Here is a 23,735-nt window from a genome sequence, read left to right on the forward strand (position 1 = left end):
GAATTTTTATACTCAAGGCCGAAGCATTAATACTTTAACCAAATCTGAAAATTTGCAGGTCGTTGGTTGAAAGCTGTAGGAAATGATTGCCTTTATGTTAAATAATAGTTGTTTTTCGAATAAATTATTACATAGTATATAAATATTTTAACACGGTGCATAAACCTCAACTTAATATATACATATGTAATAATCGCATAATATAGACTATGGATTTAAATCTTTCTTTTTTTTCTAGATATACTTCAAATTATGTAAATTACATACCTCCAGCAGATGACACACTTCAACCGTTAGAACGATATCCATATAAAACTTTTGTTTTCAACCGAATGTAGAATTAAAAGATAAAATGACTGCATAAAATAAAAATAAAAATTCACATGCAATAAAAAAAAACAAAAACAACAATTATCTTCATTCTGGTTGTTACAATCATAATGTTTCAATTGTTATAATCTATGGCTTAGTCTTTTTTTTTATAATCTGTAACGTTCTGAAAATTTCAAATTAAGCTCTTTATTAAATTCTTGTAGCTTGATCAAAGTGTAATATCTAATCTGATACTACACTTTATCTTTCCTGTTGTTGTAAATATCCTTCTAGACTGAAATAATAATTTTTTTCTGTCAATCCAGAAATAGGGAGAGAGATTGCCCCATTTTTAGGAGCTGGATTTTCCTTACATTAAAAATCGTCCTTGTGTTTAACTCTGCCCTCTTGGAAAAACAAGTAAATAGGCACTGATTTCATTGTTTTCTATGTCTTCTTGTTAAATATTTTGCTTTAGTTTTTTTTTTTTTTACTCTTGAAGCCAAATCAAGTAATTGAATCGGCAATTTCCAAATAGAATTCACCTAAGATATCGATTTTTTTTTGTTTTTTTCAACCAACGCTTGTATCCACTAGACCATGCATACAATCTAGCCCTGCAGGTTATTTGGTGATCTTCAGATAAGCTCATGGTTTTCTTTGCCCATTTTCGATTGTTTTGGTTGTGATTGGTTGGCCTTAAATCTCATTTTAAACTATCACTTCACTACCCTGTGCCGGCAACCGCAAGAAAAGCCATCATAAAGGTTGCATAACATTTCCAATAGCATGTTACAAAACGTTGGGTAATAACCGAACATGGATAGATGGCATAAAATATATTGGATGACTTATTTGGTATGCAGGAAAGGATGCAATCAAATTCATAGACTAGAACAGACCTTAAATTTTTCACTGTTTGACATTTGATTCTAATGTTTTCTTTCATCTAAAAGAAGCATTGATTGATGATTTATTCTTGTTAGCAGAGGTGGGGAGTTGGCTGCAAAAAATTAAAACAAACTACAAAAATAAAGAAAAATAACAATAAAAAAGACTTCCTATAAACCGGTATTCTTTGACTTTTGCCTGCAAAAATGCCCCACTCATAATAATAACCTCATATCTCTCTTTATTCCTATTTACGTGCCTCCTTAAGGGGCAAAGTTAAACACAAGGTCAGTTTTTAATGTGAGGAAAATCCAGCCCCCCCCCCCAAAAAAAAGGACTGTCTGGATTGAGACAAAAATAAAAATTGCCTCTGTAGGACTTCTTCACTGACTGAGGACAGAAAATATGAAGTATCGTATCATAACAGTTTCTACATTTTGCTCCTGTCCAAAAGGCCAAGAAATTCTCCTTGTTACACCTTTATCTAATGTGAGTTTATAAAGAGTTCTGTTAAACATGTTATTGCCTTTGTATTATATTTGTTTTCTTAGTCCAAAAAATATATATCTAAAACTTTGTTTCGAACTTATCAAAATATGTGAGTAGAGCAGCATTTTTATTCATTTATTTTATTCACCTCAAACTACAGATTTGACACCCTAAAAATTTGACACCCTAAAGAAAACAACACTACAGCTTTATTTTAAAACTTTTATTGAAAATAATCAATTCAGATAACTTGACTATGTAGTATAGTTGACATCTATTCAATGTAGCCGCTTTCAGTTTAACTCACCACCTCAATACAGGTCCGGAACTGGGAGCATGCCTTTTCCACAAGCGCCGGTGGGAACTCGGCAAATATTTGGTGGATGGCGGCGATCAGGCTGACTTTGGTGTTGTGCGAGGTCATGTTGGTGATGTTCTCGATGTGTAACCAAATGATGTAGTTCAGCGTGGTGGAGGAAAGGGAGCCAAGTCATAGCACTCCTGAAGCCAGACTTGTTGGCCAGCACCGAGTCCAGCTGCCACACTCAGGGTCTGCCAGCAGCCACCTGACTGCACCAGGAGATCACCACACTCTTCAGCATATCCAGGTACACTTTGGTATTAATTTTCAAGCCGACTTCGAAGATGTGAGGTGACATGATGTGGCTCTCACTTAAAACCAGACCAAAGACCATAATCATGGCTGAAAACTTCATTGAGCTGTGCTCTCAAGTGTTGAATGGTTCGGATTTGCATTTAGAGGATGCTGGCAATAGTCCTGTTGTCATAACTTGTATTGGTAGAGAGCACAAGTTGTACAGTGGCACATCTCCGATCTTGCTTGTTGAACGTTGTGTCACTTTCAAACAAGATAGAAGGCTCCTATAACTCCTGGATTTGTACACAATTGTCCAACTAGTAGATGGTTTGCAACAACAAAAAAAGAAAACCGGTTTTCATTAAATGGAAATGGAATCATGTTGTCTTTTCTAGGACAACAATTTTATCGTCCACCCTGTATATTGCTACTGAAACATAATAGGTTACCAGTGTAGGGACAAGATTTATAGGGGCATTTTATGAGGGGATTTGCACAGCAAGATGTTCATGTTACATTTAAATTTTTGCATGTAGATATTGCAGGAGAAACAGAAAACAGGAAGGAAATTCCAAAGATAAACGGTCTGAGGAAAGTAGCTATCAGAGTAGAAAATGTTCTGGCATGGGTGGAGGGGAGCCGTTTCTTACAACTTTTTATGTACTACCTAGATTATAATATCTCCGATTTACAAAAGGAAGTCCTGTCTATCTTTTATTTGAGAGCCTTTTATGTTACAAAATTCGTGCTATTTCTTCCTCTCGCGTGTTTGTTCGTGTTTTTCGTATATAAAAGCGAAACTACGAAAGTGAAGTCGTATTCTCAGCCTTTTGTGCAGCACGTCCATTAAGCAATCAGCTTTGATCAATCCAGAGGAAACCCCTCATATCAGACAATTGCTATTCATTTGGACTCTCCCCTTTTTATAGGGTGGTGGTTTTCCCCAAAACAAATAGGGCTTGAAGCCAGAATTAACTGCATGATTTCATTTCTCTATGGCGTGATGTTTGACCTAGAAAAGCAGACGTTCATTTATGCACCTACATTTTTAAGCATTTAACTTCAATAATTCTCACTTCCTATGCTCTCTTATCGTAGCAATAACATGTCACGTTTTCTTTTCCGACTTCGCTGCAAGCCTTCGGGTTTGAGCCTACCTGCCTACCAAAACTTTTTGTTTTTTTTCCTACACACACACCGACAAACACCTGGGCAATGCCGGACACTCCTGCTTGTCTATAATATAAAAGCAAAAATATGTGTTAGTGTGTGCACTTTTTTGTATGTCTGGCAAAGGTATTTGGGGGGGGGCGCTTAGGGAGTTACCACGTCTTAGAACTTTTTAGATACACCCTAGATTATAATATCTCCGATTTACGAAAGGAAGTCGTGTCTATCTTTTATTTGAGCAACTTTTATGTTATAAAATTCCCTCTATTCTGTCTTCTTGCATGTTTGTTCGTGTTTTTTGTATGTAAAAGCGAAGTCATGTTCTCAGCCTTTCATGCCGTTACGTCCAGAAAGCAATGAGCTTTGATCAATGTCGGGAAAACCCGTCATATCAGACAGTTGTTATTCATTTGGACACTCCCCTTTTTGTGGAGGAGCTGGTTTTCCCAAACATCTTGGAGAAACAAACAAATAGGGCTTGACTGGCTTGAAGCCAGAATTAACTGCATGATTTAATTTTTATATGACATGATGTTTGACCTAGAAAAGCAGATGTTTGTTTGTGTACCTGTGTTTTTAAGCGTTTAATTTCAACGATTCTCACTTCCTCTGCCCTCTTAGTAAAGCGTTTTTTTTTTTGTTTTTTTTTGACCGCCTCAAGGCTTCGAGTTCGAGCCTACCTGCCTACCAAAACTTTCTTTTACTCCTTCACTTTTTTTCCCCCTACACACACACCGACAAACACCCGGGCGACCCCGGTAGTCCCTAAAAAAAAAAAAAAAATCATGTAGATTCTATATAAAAATCATTAAAAAATGTCCAACTCTGTACATTATTTTTCCAGTAATTTTTACCCTGCTACCCCCTCTTGAGAATCACAAAGATTTGTGTTAGAATTATGAGCTCTCTCTCTCACACACACACACACACACACACACACACACACACACACACACACACACACACAACTCATCTATAATATAAATCTCACTTGTCTGTTTAAATGTATGTATGTATGTATGTCTAAAACGACAGAGGCGACGGATTTTCACAAGATTGGTATCATTGTGAAGCTCCACCCTGCAGACGACAAATATTGAAAAATTGGTTAAAAACGTTAATTCTTTCACCCTCAACTGGACACTTTTGTACAGGGAGGTGCCGCTTTTTTGGCCAATATTTTCGAAAGTCATCCCTCTCTTTTCGATTTACTGGACTTCATTTAAACATTCGTCACTTCCGGTTTGGTGATGGGCGCAACAGCAAAGACGTAATTTTTTTTTTTTTTTCACGTTCTTTTCCTCTTTCGCGGTACGGGTTCGAGCCTGCCCGTCTACTACCACTTTTTTTTTTTTTTTTGCTTAACACACACCTCCAAACACCCGGGCAACGCCGTGCACCCAGGCTAATTTTATATACTTCCATTTTTCATGGAGTTAGTTTTAGATTGTTTTTGTTAGTAACTGACAAAAGTACTTTTAAATACAAATATACAGATTTTTTTTTATTACAATAATTTTTTATTACAATAATCTGAGCATATGTGTATATCATAAGAAATCTGAAAAGTCCTTTTACTTCTTTCACATATTTTGCTTGACATACTGATGATTACAATGCTGTATAATGTTTTGAAAAGAAGTTATCACTTGTTTACCATGTTAGCTATTTTAATTTAGTATCTCTAAAGCTGAATATCTTTTATTCACTTAATATTGACACAGGGGATTTTTTTATGGGCATTTTTTAATAACATTAAAAAAACAAAACAAAAAATAAAAAAAACTCTGTCCAAGACATTTTTAAAATGTTATTTTTGTTTCTGTCTCTGCGAGATTATCCTTTTTATTTACATTTTTGTTCTGAGTTGAGAAAATAATTTACATTATTTACTCCGACAGGTGTTCTTATTTTGGTTGTTATCACTATAATGCTTTGGACGCTTTCACCCCAAGCTCTTGCCACCTGTCTGTTGTACTCTATGACCGCCTGGGAATTTCGAACTGGACCCTTTACTTAACTAACCTCTGGGAGTTTTCTGTTCTTGTTTCACTGTCCATAATTAAGGATATCTCATTATTTCTCGAGCGAAGTAAAGAATTCCTGACCGCCACCAGTTAACTCTAATTAAATAAGCATTTTTATTCATTCGGACAGGTGTTATAGGCTAGTGGATAAAATCATTTGTCTGAATGACTAAAACAGTAGTTCCCCGACTTTTTTTTTTTTTTTTTGTTTTTTTGTCAGCTGCCACCTCCTTGGCTCTTATATCACCTTTCTCACATTCAAATGAAGACGAACTTGTTGGTATTAGGAATATGACAAATGTGTTTTATTATGGCTGATTTATGTACATTATTGCAGCACCAGTTATTTGATCTGGCTGATGTGTGGCACCTTCTGTCTAGATCATGTAATCATGAAACAAATTCGGATATATAATGCCGGCTTTGCAACATAAACTGAAACTTAGGTGTATTAACTTTTTAAATCTTAAGTGTGTGTGACTTAGAATTGCTCAAATAATCTCTCTCTCTCTCTCTCTCTCTCTCTCTCTCTATATATATATATATATATATATATATATATATATATATATAAATTTTGTTTTTAATGATCCTTTACCGACCTTTTTTTTTTTCTTCGTCAACTCCTCACTGTCCTTTTTTCGCACAGGTAACTGTAATCATCCATTGCCAAACATGCATTTTGGCAATCCTTGGACTAAACTCCCTGATGATAGATTAAGTGAAAGGGCCGGTTCCAAATTTCCAGAAAGTAACAATGACACAAATCGAAAAGAAAAAAGAAAAAGTGTATCATTGACTTAATGGATAGTAACGCAGACTGTGGAATTGGCTTTGCTATGTTCAAATCTTATCTGATCTGTTTTGGTTATATACTACACTTATATTGTTGGGAATGGTATGAACCACAATTTCCCTCTCAACTATGAGTAAAATAGCAACTTGTGTTCAATTGATAAGATACAATGAATAGTTTGATTTACTGTTACTCTCACCCCCCCCCCAAAAAAAAAGTCTTGAAATACATTGGATACTTACAAGAGGAATCATATGACGTTTGCCAACATCCTAAGTGAAAATGTTTAACTTTGAACTTGGCACACCTAGGTTGTCAATTACAAATCATTAACCACTTAGCCACCGTCACCTCTCTGTATGAGCTGAAATGTGGCATTGATGTCAGAAACAGAAACCTCAGTCCAATGGCAGATGGAGAGAGTGTGAACAACAGGGCTGCGACTTTGAGTATCCAAATTCATGGAAGGAGGTATCCAGTCATATTTCAACTACCTCCCTTTTCTCAGCAGTATTGGTGCATACAATCAAGGAGTTACCCATGAGCATCACTAACACATTACTATATTTATGCACTCAAATACTCCAATCTAAAATGGAATGCTTTTTCTGCTTTGACAGAGTTCAAAACCAGTCTAGAAACCTAGTAGGTGATGCCCTTTTCTCCTTTCTGCAATCTCTTTCTCAACAGAAGAAACATTGTGAGCCTGTCTCTGCTATATCATTATTTTCATGGCAAGTCTCCATCTGAGCTTCAATCTATGGTCTCTCTTGCCAAACTTTCACAAAAAGCACTCATCTTTCTACAACCACTAGCAACAATTTTCCTCCCTCTCTATACCTAAATATCTTTGTTTAAATCTAAATGCAAATTCCATAAACAAAGCTTCTTTCCTAGAACTGCCCACCCATGGAACTGTTTTTCTGACCTGCTTCCCAATTGACTACAACATGGTTGTCTTCAAGTCTAATGTAAACAAGTTCTTGTTGAGTCGCCTTCTTAAATAATCAAATTCAACCCAATTTCCATCACTAACGATCACTACGCTGTTGTCTCAGAAACTACCTTATACTTATTAACACTTATCATTCGAACCTTAATAAATGATGACTTCCTTGTAAAAAAAAAAAATGTAAATTTGTAAAATTATGTACAATAACTGAGGCAAAAAGATATCAATCATGTGGTTCAAACGAAGCTAAGGCTTTTAATGTTCCAAAGGAGTTGTTTATAAACATGATTATGACATCAGCTGGATATTAAACGGTTCTTTCCTATCTCAATCAAATTGGTTTAATAAATAAATTTCTAATTGGGTTATTAATTGCGTATGCAAAGGTTTGACGATGTCTTGCGTGTTCTAGTTATTTGTAAAAGGAATTAATCCAGCTGGGGAAATGTCACTGAATAAGTTCATCAGGTTGTCCAACACAGGTGTCCTTTATAAATTTATTTGTGCTTCATTAACTGCTACCCCCTCTTGAGAATCACATAGCATGCCGCCAGATTTGTGTTAGAATTATGATCTCTCTCTCTCTGTCTTTGTCTGTCCCTCTCTCTGTGCCTCTGTCTGTCTCTCTCTCACACACATAAAACTCATTTTATACATTTCCATTTTTTTCATGGAGTTATTTTTAGATTGTTTTTGTTAGCGAATTATAGTAACTGAAAAAAGTACTTTTAAATACATTCAGAGGTGGTATTGACAAGTGCGGACTTTTTTTTTGTCGGCACTGTATATATAGGAACTTTGTCTCTGACTTCATTCTCTATGCACTCGGAAACGACTGGGCCGATTTTTATGAAATTTCACATAAATGTAATTTGTGTCTAGCAGTGTTCTTAGATAGGTTTTGTATCGGAATGTCTTTGATAAGTATCAATAATCAAAATAATCCAATGAAAGAAGGAACAGGCGATTTTGACCAGCACAGCCTAACATCATAAGTGCATTTGAGAAGTTTTATTACCATACAACCCAAAAGACCTGACATATAAAATGGACAGTAAGTTCTTTGATATGATAGGAATGTGTTCGAAATGAATGTTTCTTTTTAAAGCACAATTGCACATTTATACTTGACCTTTTCATTTTAAACTTTAATTCAAGTAATTATATACAAAAAATAATTTTACAAAACCAACAGTAGGTCCTCTATAGCGCAATGTATTGTGTACTAAGTCACTGCGGTGAGGCATGTTAAGCTTTCTCCCGGTGCACCACAGTGGGTTTTCAACTAGAGCAAGCAATCAATTTGATTGAAAAATGGTCGATTTCACTGATTTCGATGATAATAAAAATATGGGAGTGTGAAACATTCGTTGATTATGATTCAATCCCAGGCAATTTTGGGTCTCCTTGCTAGCACACACACACACACACACACACACACACACACACACACACACACATTAAGTAATGTGATTGATAATTTAAAATTTAGAAATCAAATTATAATTAAATTAAAAATCAGTTTCACAAGAAGGAACAACAACAAAATCAATTATCTGTACGATCGTTTCGGAAAACCGTGTTTTTATTGTGGTAGACATCAAGTTACGGTGAAAAGATATAGCAAACATCACATATGAGTATTTTAACCATAGTTCCTGATTTCAAAAGGCAAAAAACTAAAAGATACATCTGCCTTACTTTTAATGCTAGGTTTAGTTATGGTGTCTTTTAGATTTAATAAAAACCCTTTAAAATTTGCTGACGAGGAGACCTTGTTTATTAAAAAACTATATGTAATAATTATTGTCCGTAACTTGATGTCTACCACAATGAAAACACGGTTTTCCGAAACGATCGTACAGATAATTGATTTTGTTGTTGTTCCTTCTTGTGAAACTGATTTTTAATTTAATTATAATTTGATTTCTAAATTTTAAATTATCAATCACATTACTTAATATTGAATTAGCTCTAGGATATTTACCTATCGAGCTTATTATATATCTAAATTACAACGAGCACTTTTTCTTTCATGTATTTTAATAAAACTAGTAATTTCACATTAAAATACACTCAGCTCTTTAGACTATTGTTCTAATCTCCTTTAAATTTATATATATGTGTGTGTGTGTGTGTGTGTGTGTGTGTGTGTGTGTGTGTGTGTGTGTGTGTGTGTGTGTGTGTGTGTGTGTATATGTACACTTTTCCACAATATATAAAGGGATATCATTGTAGGAATATCCAGATGAAATTCTTTTAAATATTTCATGATAGATCCTAAAACTTCTTTTGTAAGGTCATTCTTTTCTGAAGTCCTTCAATTTATTACAGAATTCTACATGGTCATCCTTGCAGAATGTAATTCGAATTAATTAATTCTAGAAAATATTTTAGCTGGGTCGAAATTATTTTCATATGGACTCTATGTATGAGAAAAAAAGGGGGGTGTAACTCTGTATTTGTTGAGAAAGAGTCACTCTTTGTTTGGAACAACAATATTAAAAAAAAAGACGATAGAGTAAATTACAATGAAAAATACTACCAATAAACGTTAGGTAGGCACAGCTAGTTCTTGATGTTTATTTCACCTTAATTTTTATACAAATGCTCAAACATTATTTCGTTTTTATTGGTTTTTGTTTCTCAATAATTATAGCACATCGGCACTCACATTTGTCTCAAGATATCTGATCATTAAATAATACGCTTCCTTTAACAAAATAGTACAAATTAAACACATGTAGCAATTTGAATTTAGTTTTCATTTTAAAAAACTTATTTTATGAACACATTAAGCAGTTGAATACTTCTATTAATCTATAAAAGTGAGAATGTGTGTGTGTGTGTGAGAGGACACTTCTCAACCTATACACTCAACAAATTTTTGATCTACAAACTTGAAATTTGGTATATATGGTATTCAGATATGTGGAAAACTTTTTAATCGCTTTTCATCCGGAAAAAAGGGCAGCTAAGGGGTCAAAATTTTAAAATTGTACTTTGGGGGGGGGGGGTCATCAGATTTTCATCTGTTTGCCAACTGTCTCACGACTGCTCACGTGTGAATCGTTCACATTGTTAAGAATAAGTAGGTTTGAAAGCACTTGAAATCAAGCTGGCCTAATGGTTATCGTATTTGACTCATTGTCTTTAGGTTTTGGTTTTGATCTCAGCTCGAGTATTTTTTTTTCTTACAAGAGGTGAATCGTTAAGAAAAAAACATAATACTCACAAGCACATGTTTCAGTTTCAGTTAAAAAAATTTTTTTTAAAGGAATTTAACGTTACATTTAATACTGGGCAACGCTGAGTACATTTTCTAGTATATCTGTAAAAGCGAGAATGTGTGTGTGCAACAAATTTTTGATCTACAGACTTAAAATTTGATATATATGGTATTCAGACACGTGGAATACTTTTTAATCAGCTTTCATCCTCCAAAAAGGACTGCTAAGGGGTCATCGGACTGTTTGCCAACTATTTCATGAATGTGCATGCATGAATCGTTCATATGAAAAATTACTTAATTTAAGAATAAGCAAGTTTGAAAACACTTTATAAAAATCGTGTCAAGCTGGTTATCGTATTTGACTCACTGTCTTTAGGCTTGTGTTTCGATCTCAGCTCGAGTATTTTTTTATTTACGAGAAGTAAAACAATATTCATCTGCACACGTCTCAGTTTCTTTGTTTATTCATTTATTTATTTATGTTTACTTAATTTAACGTTACGTTTAATACCGATGGTATTTCTGTTTATAATAAATAAATCTGCATTAATTAAAATATGATATTTATGCGTATTTTACCACCGGACAACGCCGGGCGATCTGTTAGTCTATTTCAATAAGGTAAAACTATAACATCAATACTCTTCTTATTGAATATTGGTAGTAATAAAGTTGAGTTAAATATAAAATGTTTGTGATATTTTAATAAACTAGTCATTCAAGTAAATTGTTAGTGATGGCTTAGCGTTCTATGCTTATTGAATTGTGAAGAATAGATTGAAAAAAATTACTATTTGAAGTCATGTGAAATGTTTTTATTGTAGGTAAAAAAGACTTTTATACAATAAAGTCTCCGCCCATTTGGTTGCATATTGCTTGGGTGCATTCCACCAGAAAAAACTTTAAAAGATGATCTGTCTCTGTCTACCAAATGCTGGTGTCTCTCTCTTTTTTTTTTTCAACATCAAAGCCTTTTATTTTTGTTCCTAATATATATTTGTTTAATTCACTTGTTAAGGTTCTAAATGGGAGACAAAGGATGTGTAGGAGTAGGGATTACTGAGCCATTTTCTTTTTATTTCTTTTTTATTTTTAATCACCTTTCTGGAAAGTCTGTTTTCCACCAAAATAGGTCAGCCCCTTTTGTTAAATTGAGTAAAGGGTTCAAGGGAAAACAGTTTTGTTGACTTAACTAAACACATTCATTCAATGTATGATTAAGAGAAGAAGATGGCATTGCTTTCGTAAAGCTGATTTATGTGAAATATAATAAGACTTCTTCAGTATAAGGAAGTCCCCCCCCCCCACACTTTCTATTATTCCCTAATGTCTGTTTCTTGTAAAACATTGTTGCTATTCCACTAATGGCTATGACAGAAAATTAAAGCCGGGCAAAATTGAACTGTCTACCTGCAGGTTTTTGTAATGTCTGAGATATTTTAATCTTTGTTAAAGATAACATTATGTTCCGGATGTTAAGAAATGGGAATTTAAAACAACTTGGGGTTTCTTTTGCTTATTCATGAAATTGGATTTAACTGAAGAGGGGATGAAATAACATGATTTAGAATGAAATACTTCTTTGTTCATTTGAATAAAAATGTTCATTTTTCAAGAAAAAAAAAAGAAATGGATTGCTGTCTGAAGCAAAAATGTTTCTTTTAGAAAAAAAAACATAAGTAACTTCCCATATATTATCATATACAAGCAGCAAATATATTCATTCTCAAACGAAAGCCGTTAATAAGTCAATGTAGTTTGCTTGAAGCATTGTTTAGTGTCTATGCAAAGGTAACTTATAAAAGGCAATACAATGCAGAGATGTAACGGATAGACGCAAACGGAAGCAAATTGAGACGTGTAATGCTGGAATGAGCTATGCAGATTATTACTGCTATGTGTTTGAACACGTACCTGATGAAGGAAAATATATTCTCAAACCACATTGACGGAAGTAAAAATATAATCCAATGTTATAAAGGTATGGAAATTATTAAAATGGGATGCAACTTGTGTCAGCATAGTTGTGTTGATGTTAATGACATAATTAGTTTGAAACCATAGCCGTGTGGCAGCATCCACGGAAGGCTTAACAAAGTATGCTTGTCTTGTTGAGATTCATATTCGAACCAATCACTGGAAACGAGTGGAGCTATTGGTTCTGCTACATATGACTTCCTAAACCGCCTAGATCTATCAATCACACTGGGGACTATTATGAGTTGAATTGAGTACCTTTTCATCACCGTTATTCAAGAATATCTAGTGATCATAGACTTAAGATCATACATCCTCTGTTACTTATATATTTTGACTTACTATTAAAACAGCGAACTGAAAAAAAATCTTCTGAAATATAATAACACTTCAAACAAATCCAGAGCCTAAGCTTATTTGCCACTAGCAGGCTTTACCCATTCATTATTGCTTTGCAATTTAGCTCTGTTCATTACTTGAAATTATTGAAATGAAACTAATCAATAGGAAAAAGGCAAACCTCCTCAAGTGAGCAGAACATTTGATCAAACTACTTGATGTTCCACATATATCCACAAAGGTTTTTTTTTTAAATTTGCCAGTTGAAACATTATTTAAAATAAAGTGACAACAAATTAAATGTTTTACTTTTTAACATGTATAAAATTGAACTTTTATCTCATTTTTTTTGACCCATTATGGCTATTTTCTTTTTTATAATTTATTATTTCTTTACATTTTTGACTAGTACGTTTTAACCTCCTCATTTAAAAAAAAAAAAATTCTTTTATGTAATAAATTGATATAAATAATTTCTATTAGTTTTAGAATAGAATTAAAAAGAAATAGCAATAATACATTTCTAAAATCGTTAATTGTATATTTAAAAATTAGTTTTTAATTATATTTTTAATCCAGAAGTTCCTTAGTCGTGTTTCATGCTACATAATTAAGTGTGCACAAAAGAAAGTTTCGTATTTTCTTGTACAACCTTGTCTTTCTGGAGTTAAACAAACGGAAATAAATTACATCTTGTGTATAATATGACTCCTTGTTGTATATTCATTCATATGTAATTTGCTTCTTCGAAAGTGTACCATATTATCTATTAAAATTTCAATGTTACATATGTTTTACTGAAATATCTAATTTTTCATAATATTAAAAAAAAAATACGTATTTAGCCATTGTATTGTTCTCCCCATTTCAGTTTTAAAAATCCCTTTTCAGTAAACAGGAAAAGAAAGCTTTATATTAATTTCCATTTCTGAAAATGTGTACTTGTGTACAAACCCACTTTCGTTTTCATTTTGATTCACAATTTCTGGTATCTAATATTTAATATTATTTCGATTGGATTTAAAAAATTGAAGATAAATAGCATTTTAACTGAAAATTATTTTTTTGGTTATAACTAATCAGTTGTTATTGTTGTAAAACTAATGTGCTTTGCTACACTTTATTAAAAAAAAAAATTAATCTGATACAGTTATTTGCTGATATGAAGATATTTTCATATGAACACCTAAATAGAAAAATTAGCTCAGGAGAATAGCTACTATTCTTTTAGTCAGTAAACTTTCCTTATTTGATGTTTTTTTCCCTGAGATATCGAACCTAACAAAAAATACTGGTTAGAAAACATGGAAATATTTACAAAACAAATATGAACACAATAGATCCCAGGCAATGATAATATAATTAAAACTGAAATAGATGAACATTTTACATCACTAGAAGATTTGGCATTTTGGCTAGACACAAAGTATAGCATCTGTTCTGATACTGTACTTTTCTTTCCTGGGCCAGTGAAGGAAAGATTCTTATAGATGGAGGCACTTTTAATTTTTATCCCAGTTCAGAATGTCCCTTTTTGTGAAGAGCTAAATTTTCACCACATTAAACATTGACCGTGTATCTATCTTTGCTCTTCTGCGGAGGCAAGTAAATACGGATGTCACAAGAACATTTTTTTACAAGCATGAAAGATATTTAACTTGGAATTGATTTGTATAAATACTATTGATCTAAAATGTAAAAAATACTATTGATCTGAAATATAAAATATTGATCTGAAATGTAAATAGGATGATATAGCGTCAATATCTAATCATATATTTGAAATCATACACTCTCGGTTACTTATTCATATATTTTAAATTGCTATTAAAGAAGCAGACCCTTATACTTAAAAGAAAAATCCCTCTAAAATAACACCTGAGAACAAATCCAGAGCCAGCATTCCTCAGATTGTTTGTTACTAGCAGGCTTCGCCCACTAACTCTCTCTTTGCAATTTAATACCGAATTTTAATTACTTGAAATCATTGAAACGGAATTAATCAATAAAAAAGAGACTCCCTTTCTCTCTCTCTTTCCTTCTTTCGTTCTGTTTTAATAATGATGATGGCATTTTTGTGTTTATATAAAAAGTGGAAGAATTTTTTCCTTTTTTTTTGTATTATTGGTTATTATTAAGCCTCTCCATCTTTACTCATAAAATTACATTTGCATACATGCTTATTGAAGCAAGCTGAGCACGTGTACATTCGTTTTTATGATGTAGATTATTTTTGTAATTACTTCAATATTTTTAGTGAGTACCACACCTATTGAGATTATCTTCTGGAATACACAGATGTCATGAAGACGTGTTTCATGGTTGATTATTTCTGCAATATTGCTCATACTAACATAATGACAGTTTCAGTGAGGACCGAATCTTTTGTTCTTTTGCAATAATACAAACAACATATATATATATATATATATATATATATATATATAAAGGCCTAGTGATGACATATAATAATCATAATAATGATAATACTACATTTTTAATTTTATAAATTTAATTTCCTCATTTTGCTTACTTTTTCTTGATGGTTGAATGAGCTTTTGCCGATTTGATTTCAACCCTGCAGATCATACTCGTGATTTTAAGATTCTTTAACTGCAATTGTGATCTATTCACGATTCTACCAGAGAAAGCCGTACTTATTGGGGCTCAACATGAGTTCAACATCAACTTTCATAGTGGAGCGTCACATCTTCAGCTATTTGTTTTTTCATCAAGCGGTTAGAGACTTTAGTACTATTGAGTGTCAACAAAACATGGTCAACTCAGAGATATAATTGACTGTGATTGGAGGAAGGTTTTGCTTTTGGTGAGTCAATTTGTTTCAGTTCTGATAAAGTAGCTGAATTTAGAACTTTCTGTAAGAAGTCAGGTCAACCTTCGCGTCCATCTTTTGAAGATCAGACACTCTAACTATCCAGCTCAGTTTGAACGATTACCTTATTTCACTTAAATATGGTCTTTAAAGTAGTAAGTACATAAATTTCAGTCCATAACAATCGAAGATAAGATTAAATGGTTAAAAGATTGAGCCATGTGTAAATGGATAATGTGTTTCTACTTCACAAAGCGAAATGTGACAAATTATTTTCATTGTATTAGTGTAAGCACCCTTTTGGAGAAACTGGAGCTTTCCATATTAAAAAGCCTTATGCCTGACTTGAGGAGACATGTAAAATCGAGAATGTGTACTGAGACATTGCGCTAGCCAACGTCAATGTGGGATTGTTATAATGCCATGGGTTTTTGAGTGCTATCAAGCGACTTCGTAACTGTCAACCTTGGTTGTTGACAACTGCAGGGACAAACGTCAAATTAACTTGATTGAGACAAGGAACTGCTGATCTAATAATATTTCCTTGTTCTTTCTTTTCTATATATATTCATGTTTTCTCTCTCTCTCTCTCTCTCTCTCTCTCTCTCTCTCTCATCACCACAAGAGAGATGAGTAGTTAGAATTTCGATTTTGTATGTCTCTCTTACGAAGAAGGCTAGCGGACTCGTTTTTTTATGTTTTATATATGTATAGGTTTTATATGTTCCTTTGAAATGACTAAATAGATTTCATTTTTATATATGAAAAATGTGCTGTTCATTACTTTTAGACACGTGTTTAATTTCAGCATAATGGTTCCCTCAGTCGAGATAATTCTCTTGAGAAAATTAGTGATTCTAAAAACACAACCAAAGATCTGTCAAGCCTATAGAAGGGATTAATCACTTGATTAGAAGAGGAGATGCCGATCGTTTATAACCAGGTAGCTGATAGTGCTGTACGAGCATATAACAGCCCTTCTAGAAACGCTCCTACAGCATGGAGACATCAAGTTACATTCTCTAGCAAACAATCGGGTTACATTAGGAATGGAATCAAGTCTACTTCTTGGCCTTTTGGTCAAGATCAAAGTGTAGTATCTGTTCTTCAGATGCTGTACTTCCATTTCTTGTTCTCTTTCGGTGGAGGAGAAATCCTTCACGACTGAGACAATTTTTATTTTTGTACCTTTTCTCCACGTTAAAAAACGACCCTGGTGTCTAACTCTGTCCCGTGGGGAGGCATTGTAAATAGGTACATTAGGAATGGAACAATTTACTCCAGATTGCATATGTATCGCCCATAAATGACATAATTTTCTCAAATTGCTGCTGTAGGCATGAAGGTATGGTTTTGTTTCTGTCTCTCTGAGAGATATGAACGTCTGGTGTCTGAAAAAGTGATATTTTAATACGTTTAATGCTAATTATTATTAGCTACTATTGTCATATACATTGTATAATTGTGTTATTTACCTTCTCATGGGAGCAGAACATGACATAATTTAAGAATTCCAAATATAATTTTGTATATCTGCAGATAAGGACTAAAATTCATCTTTGTATTTCTATGTTTTGTAGCATCTCAATAAGTAATGGATTCTGTTCCCCTCTTTTTAAGTGAAGAAATTGCTGTCTATAACATTATGTCTACAGGAACTGAACTAGAAATGTCCATACTCAATTAATGAATAATCTTATAAAAATAATCTTGACATCGGAATAATTGTGATTGATTTTATTAGCTTCTTTATATATACTAACAAATGTATGCTTCTACCGATTGTATATATTTGCTATTTGTTCAGCTATATATTATATAAATTTTAAGCTGAGTAAAATGTTATCTTATTTTTATTCATCATCAGATCCTGTTTTGTTTTGTTTTGTTTTAGATGTGAGCAGCTTTTAGAAATAGATTTCTAAATTAACCTATATCTGGCCAGGTCTTTGGTTATCCCTCTTTCTTTCAAGTACATCTTTATCACTTTATCATGTTTCCATTTACCTTCCCTGTGAACTTTATTTGTTACCTCAACTGTTCTGCATCTACTAATCCAAGAACTCTCATCCATTCTTTCATGGCTATACCATCAAAGTCTGCTGTTCCGCAATCATCCCTATATATTGTCCAGACTTAATCTTCCTTTAAGATCATCATATCTAAGCCTGTCTCTAAGACTCTGGTTACAAATTCATCATATCATTCTCATAGCATTTCTCTCCATGCAACACAGGTCCTCAAATCTCACTGCCCATGTTTCATTTTCATATATCATCATATTGCATATGCATGCTTCACACTCTTCCCCTAGTTGACAATGGTAATTCTCTGATGTTTAGTAATGTCATTTAAAAATACTTTCTCATCTGAGTTCTCATTTGCCTCGTTATCTTACACTTCTACCAATGAAAATAAGTAAATTTTATATATATAAACTCGGATTGGAGATGAAAATATTGCAAAATGTGTCAACATTGTGTAAAAAAACAAAAAAACAAAAAACAAACAAAAAACGTTCCTGACGATTGAACAAAAAATAAAATCATACTTAAGATATTAAAACTTTAGAGGTATAGTTTCAGCTACTGACACTTTTTGGATAGAAGCAAAGTATAGTATCTGTTCTGGTATTATACTTCATTTTTTATGTCCTGTGAGTGTAGTCCTTCTAAACTGAGGTAATTTTTATTTTTGTCCCAATCCAGACTCCCTCTTTTAGTGCGGTTATATTAACTCCCACTTGAAAAACCGACTTTGTGTCTAACTCTGCCCTAACGGGAAGACAAGTAAATACGGACATACACTTGAATAATCTCCGTTATAATATATATATATTTCCCAAGAATAGTCGTAAAAGTGCTTGACACAATATGTCAAGCACACAACTATTGGTGACATAGTAAGGTAGATTCAAACCTTAGTGGGTCAAGCAGTCCGAGAGAAGGAAAACTTCAAAATAACTTCTGTGATCAGGTAGGTTTCTGACATGTGGCACACCAGTCACCATTCCATGTATTCATTAGTTGGTAGAGAGTGTATTCCCCACAATTCATCGGTGAGAGCTACCTGATAATCAAACTCTCATGTGCCATTCTCAACAGTAGAGTTCATTAACAAAACAGAAGAGCTTTGATTAGACATTTGCATGATAAAAAGTATACATCAAAAGAAGTTTCACACTTATTGTGTGAAAATTTTTGTCCGATCCAATAATAGTAACAACTTAAGCATTTTATGAATATAATAGCTGTACCTCAGGATGTAGTCGAGTCATTTTAGATTTTAATTTCTTAACATATCTTAAAATTTAAGATAGACAACTTCTATTATATTCTTCAAAGTAAAATGAGTTATCCTCCATGTTTTTTTTCTTTTTTTTTTTAGGTGATTATTTAAAAATTTTTGCATTAAACTTTTGGAGCCAGAATAAGTCATTTTTAAAAATAAATAAGTATGTTATTATATTGCTAATAACATGATACAACAGTAACAAATACAAATTGGATAGTCAGAAGCAAATTTGGATTTGTCCGCTTAAATGAGTCTGAAAATCCGACAAGATAATTTTATATGTTAAATCAATTGTATTATTAAAAGTTTGGTTCGCATTATTTTCAGAAAAGGTATTATTGAAGCAAACCAATGTATGTAAAATTGTTCATTAAAAAAAGTTTATTTTATTAAAACGCTATTACTCTCAGCGCTTCCACACTTCATATTATTTGAATTCATCGGACTACTGTTTTCATCTTGAGTGATTTTTCACAACGTTTCGGTAGATATAACCTCTGACCTTCTTCAGGTCTATTTTGTTGAACTCGAAATTCTGTCCAAATTCCCGAGTTTGACAAGATACACCCGAAGAAGGTCGGAGGTTATATTGACCGAAACGTTGTGAAAATCACACTCAAGATGAGAACAGTAGTCCAATGAATCCAAATACAGATAACCAATCCTCATCTCAAAAATGCAGAAACGTCAATTCTACACTTGTAAGTCTAATTAGTATTTCAATTTAATTTTTGAATTATTTGTTTGCTATTGATTTGTCTCTAAACTTGGATGTTCATAAGCTCGATCGCCGGTATTGAGCACTCTTACATATAAATATAGCAATTTGTATAGCAATATTTATCATAACTAGCAATAATATCCAGTTACATATTTTTGCAAGTATATCTCTATTTCTACTATTATATAAAAGGAACTTTTTCTCTGTGTGTGTATAAGTTTGTTCCCTGTGGACTCCAAAACGGCTGGGCCGATATTTATGAAATTTCACACAAATGTACTTTTTGTATCTGGTAGTGTCCTTAGGTTTTGTATCATAATGTCTTTGATAAATATCGATAATCGAAAAATCTGCTGAAAGCACAATTGAACTAGGATAGTTGACTTTTGCATTTTAAACTTTAATTCAAACCATTATATATAAAAAATAATTTAATAAAATCCACAGTAGGTTCTCTACAATATGTTGTGGACTAAGTCGCGTGGTGAAACAAATATTTTTTAAAAATAATATCAAAACGTAAACACATCTCGTACAATTAATTTTCTCTAAAAACAAATCATCTCTCTGCCAAACATTTGGTTTCTATAATATATCAGTTTAATTTTTTAAAGTAAATTTTAAATAAGTAAAAAGAAAAACGTTTTCACAAGTCTTCAATTTTATATAACATTTATAATTACGTCATAAATTTCAGTAAATTAAGTTGTGGTGGTTTGTTTTTGTTGTTTCAATGTTTGTTTTGTGTGCATATCATTTTGGAAAATGTTATATAGAGCTGATGAAGATATTCTAAATCAACAGGATATAATCAAATACACCCCACCCCGAAGAAGCACGATGCCCTTGAAAGATTTATGGCATTTTTCACTATACTAATTTGACACTAGGTGCGGTCTGTAGGGGTGGTGGTGACGGTAGTCAAGAGATTAACGACATGAACTGACGACCTGGATGTTCCAAGTTCAACTCCAGTCTGTTCCACAAAAATCACTTTCACTTAGGATGTTGATAACTTTCACATGACCCTTCTCATAAGTAACCGAGGACTTTCTAGAAAGAATTCTGACTAGAAAAATATCGAGGAAAGCAATGCCAACAATAGAATCTTTGGATTCATAGGATATGATGATGATGATGATAAAATGCCATGTTTTTTTCCTAAACTTTTCAAGTAACACTAATGCATAAATTAGATTGTTAATTTACATTAGCGACTTCAGAAAAAAATCTCCTTTTTTATCTTTGCTTTTAAGTAAAGGTGATTAGTTTTCTTTTAATCTTACAGATTAAAATCCATGCTTCATCAGTAATTACATGTAAAAATAAGGGGCTGAGACTAATTGTATTTATCCCCTGGTTTTTGTTAAGTGACTAACAACAGAGGATGTCTTTCCGCACCAGTGATCTCCCTTGCTCGCTACTATTCGTCACATGAGATTTTTTTTTTATGATTATCAATCTTTTCTATTTATCTCCGCTTTCACGGCATTCATGTTCTTTGTTTCCTTCTCATTTGATCACTGAAGGAATAAAGTGACAAAATTAACGCAACAGCATTTCGGATATAAGCCATTCAAATCAACTCTCTAACTTTTTGTTAGTGTTCATCTGAAAGGCTAGATAACAACAAATAAAAGAAAACTTACTTGATAAGTAACAGGTGTTGTATCTGTATGTCCCCCCCCCCCCTTATTCCGTGGTGTTTTGGCCTTCGGGCCAAGATCACTTGGTCTTTTGGCAAAGATCAAAGTGTAGTATCTGTTCCGGCAGATGCTGCACTTAAGATAATTTGTACCAGTCAATGGAGGGGAAACCCTCTATACTGGGACAATTATTATTTTTGGTAACCAGAGTGCCCCCTTTTTGCCTACTTTTAGGGGAGCTGGTTTTTACCTCACATTAAAAACGGCCTTGTGCCTAATTTGCTCAGTGGGGGAGCAAATAAATACCATCTGTATGTCCCCCCCTCCTCCTCCTCCTCCTCCTCCTCCTCCTCCTCCCCCTCCAAAGCAAGAACCAGCTTAAGTCGGTGTAAACCTTTTTAGTTTGTTCTAGCTGTTTCGAACAGTATTTCTCAACTGGAGTTTCCTGGTGCTACTTAATCAGGCTGTCTTAATACAATGGCTTCCTTATTTAAAATGCATCAAACATTAGTGCTATTGTTTTTTGTTTTTTTTTCTCTTTGCAAAACTCAGTTATGTTCTGCAAAAATCAAGAACAAAAACGGTTTTTCTCTACAAAACAATCAAATTAAGCACTACGGATAAATATTTGAAGATATAAAAAACTTTTTTTTTTAAATTACTTGATCCAGCATTAAATAACCTGAAAATGGTTGATATGCTGTAAAACAAACCAACCAATGAACGTTTCTGCTTTCGTAAATATTTCATCAGATAGACCCCAAATATATCCTTGTAAATTCATTCTTTTACCATGATTTCCTAATTTATTCAGTTCATGAATCTAAATCTAGACAGATGTATGCATAACCCGAGACTCTGTTGGTATGGTCACGTTAACAGATTAAATGAAAGTTCTTAGATTAGTGAATGTAGAACAGTTGAGGTAGTTGGGTCAGTTGGCAGGGGAAGGTCAAGGAAAACATACGACGAAGTGATAAGGAGGAATCTTAGAGAAAGATGAATAAGTAAATCCCTGGTCAGAGGTATATTTGGAAGTTAATCTCTAAAAGTCATCCAACACATGCCGGCATATAAAATGGGTATTAAACTAAATATGATATTCTTAAAATGTTGTACACAATGCTGTTTTTAGCATTAGGTCATTTGTTCCCAAAATATATTATCGCATTAAAAACTAGATCTAATAGTGGTAGATTCAGTTTAAAAAAATATTTAACAAATACGAAGAGGGCTATTAAAACAATGTCCAACGTCAATAGCATTTTAGGAATATAACAACAAACATTAAATAATAATCAGAAGAAAAATGGAGAGGCAAATAATAATTAATAAAATAACCCTCCTTGAAACCAACATATAAAATATCAGGAAGTTTTAGCGGATGTTATAGTGGATTCGTAGGCCAAGAGAAGGCTCAGTGTTCTTCCATGAATAATGGCGATAGAGATGCACTCATAAAGCCATGACAATTTATGTTGGCCCCTGGTGTGGCGCGTCATTAACAGAACCGGGCTTTGAAATTGAAATATAAATAGTGTTTCTCTACTTATTTTCATTCATGTAGAATGCATTTCATGTGTTAGCCTTCTGTGATTAAGTAATCCCTTATTTTATCTTTTAAATCCCTTCAGTTATATGCATCATCGGCTACCAGCTTACTTGAAAAAAAAAAAACATGTTCACTTTAGGGGGTTCGAGTGATAGGAGAATAGAGTAAATAACTAAATATGTAAACATATCTATAAAAGTCATGAATTTTAAGAATTTGAGTTTTGAAACAATAAATTGAAATTAATAATATGATACATTTGTGGTTTCTTACATAGATTAATTAATGGTATTTAACTAAAATAAGAAATGTTTCACATATACTTAAATTTATATTCAACTAAAAGAATGCCCTGGCCAAGACGGATAAAATTAGTTCCTCAAGCATAAATTTTGCACCACTTTTATGTCCCCTTATGAAGATTTAAATTAAAATAAAATGATCCTAAACCTTATGCCGAAAATCCTTATTCCAATTTTGATCCAAATCCATTTCATGATTTCCATTCTAGGAAATGTATAAAATTTAAAGGATCTTAAGAAGAAATTAAAATTCATGGAATCTTGCTTAATTGCTCTCGATTAACTATGGATCAAATTCAATGTCAGTATAAAATATTTAAATTTTCAAATGAGAGGTTGTGCTCATATTGTGCCCCATAAAAAAGTAAAATATTTAAAAAGAAAAACTGAAATTTGTGAAATATTTATTAATCGATATCTAATAGCAATTGTTAAACTTTAAAAACGTATGTTATCATATTTCTAATCCGTATGTAACTGAATTTCTATGAAAGGATTCCACCTCTTTTTTATCCTTCACATAATGTTAAATGTAGCCAACATTTGTATTCCTTACATCTATCAGATGTATTCCAAAATTCATAATGATGGTTAATTAGTTTAG

The 23,735-nt window shown here is 32.9% G+C and overlaps 1 protein-coding gene and 1 pseudogene across 1 annotated transcript in view; both read left to right on the forward strand.

Annotated features, from left to right (window-relative positions):
- The window catches only part of LOC145262701 (uncharacterized), a 375,299-nt gene that overhangs the window by 37,945 nt on the left and 313,619 nt on the right, over positions 1-23,735 (forward strand). The window lies entirely within an intron of this gene.
- Positions 16,677-16,809, forward strand: LOC145284639 (U2 spliceosomal RNA; annotated as a pseudogene).

This window comes from Euprymna scolopes, chromosome 1, assembly GCF_053919585.1.
Source record: "Euprymna scolopes isolate OS-2025 chromosome 1, ASM5391958v1, whole genome shotgun sequence".
Classification (NCBI taxonomy): Eukaryota; Metazoa; Mollusca; class Cephalopoda; order Sepiida; family Sepiolidae; genus Euprymna; species Euprymna scolopes.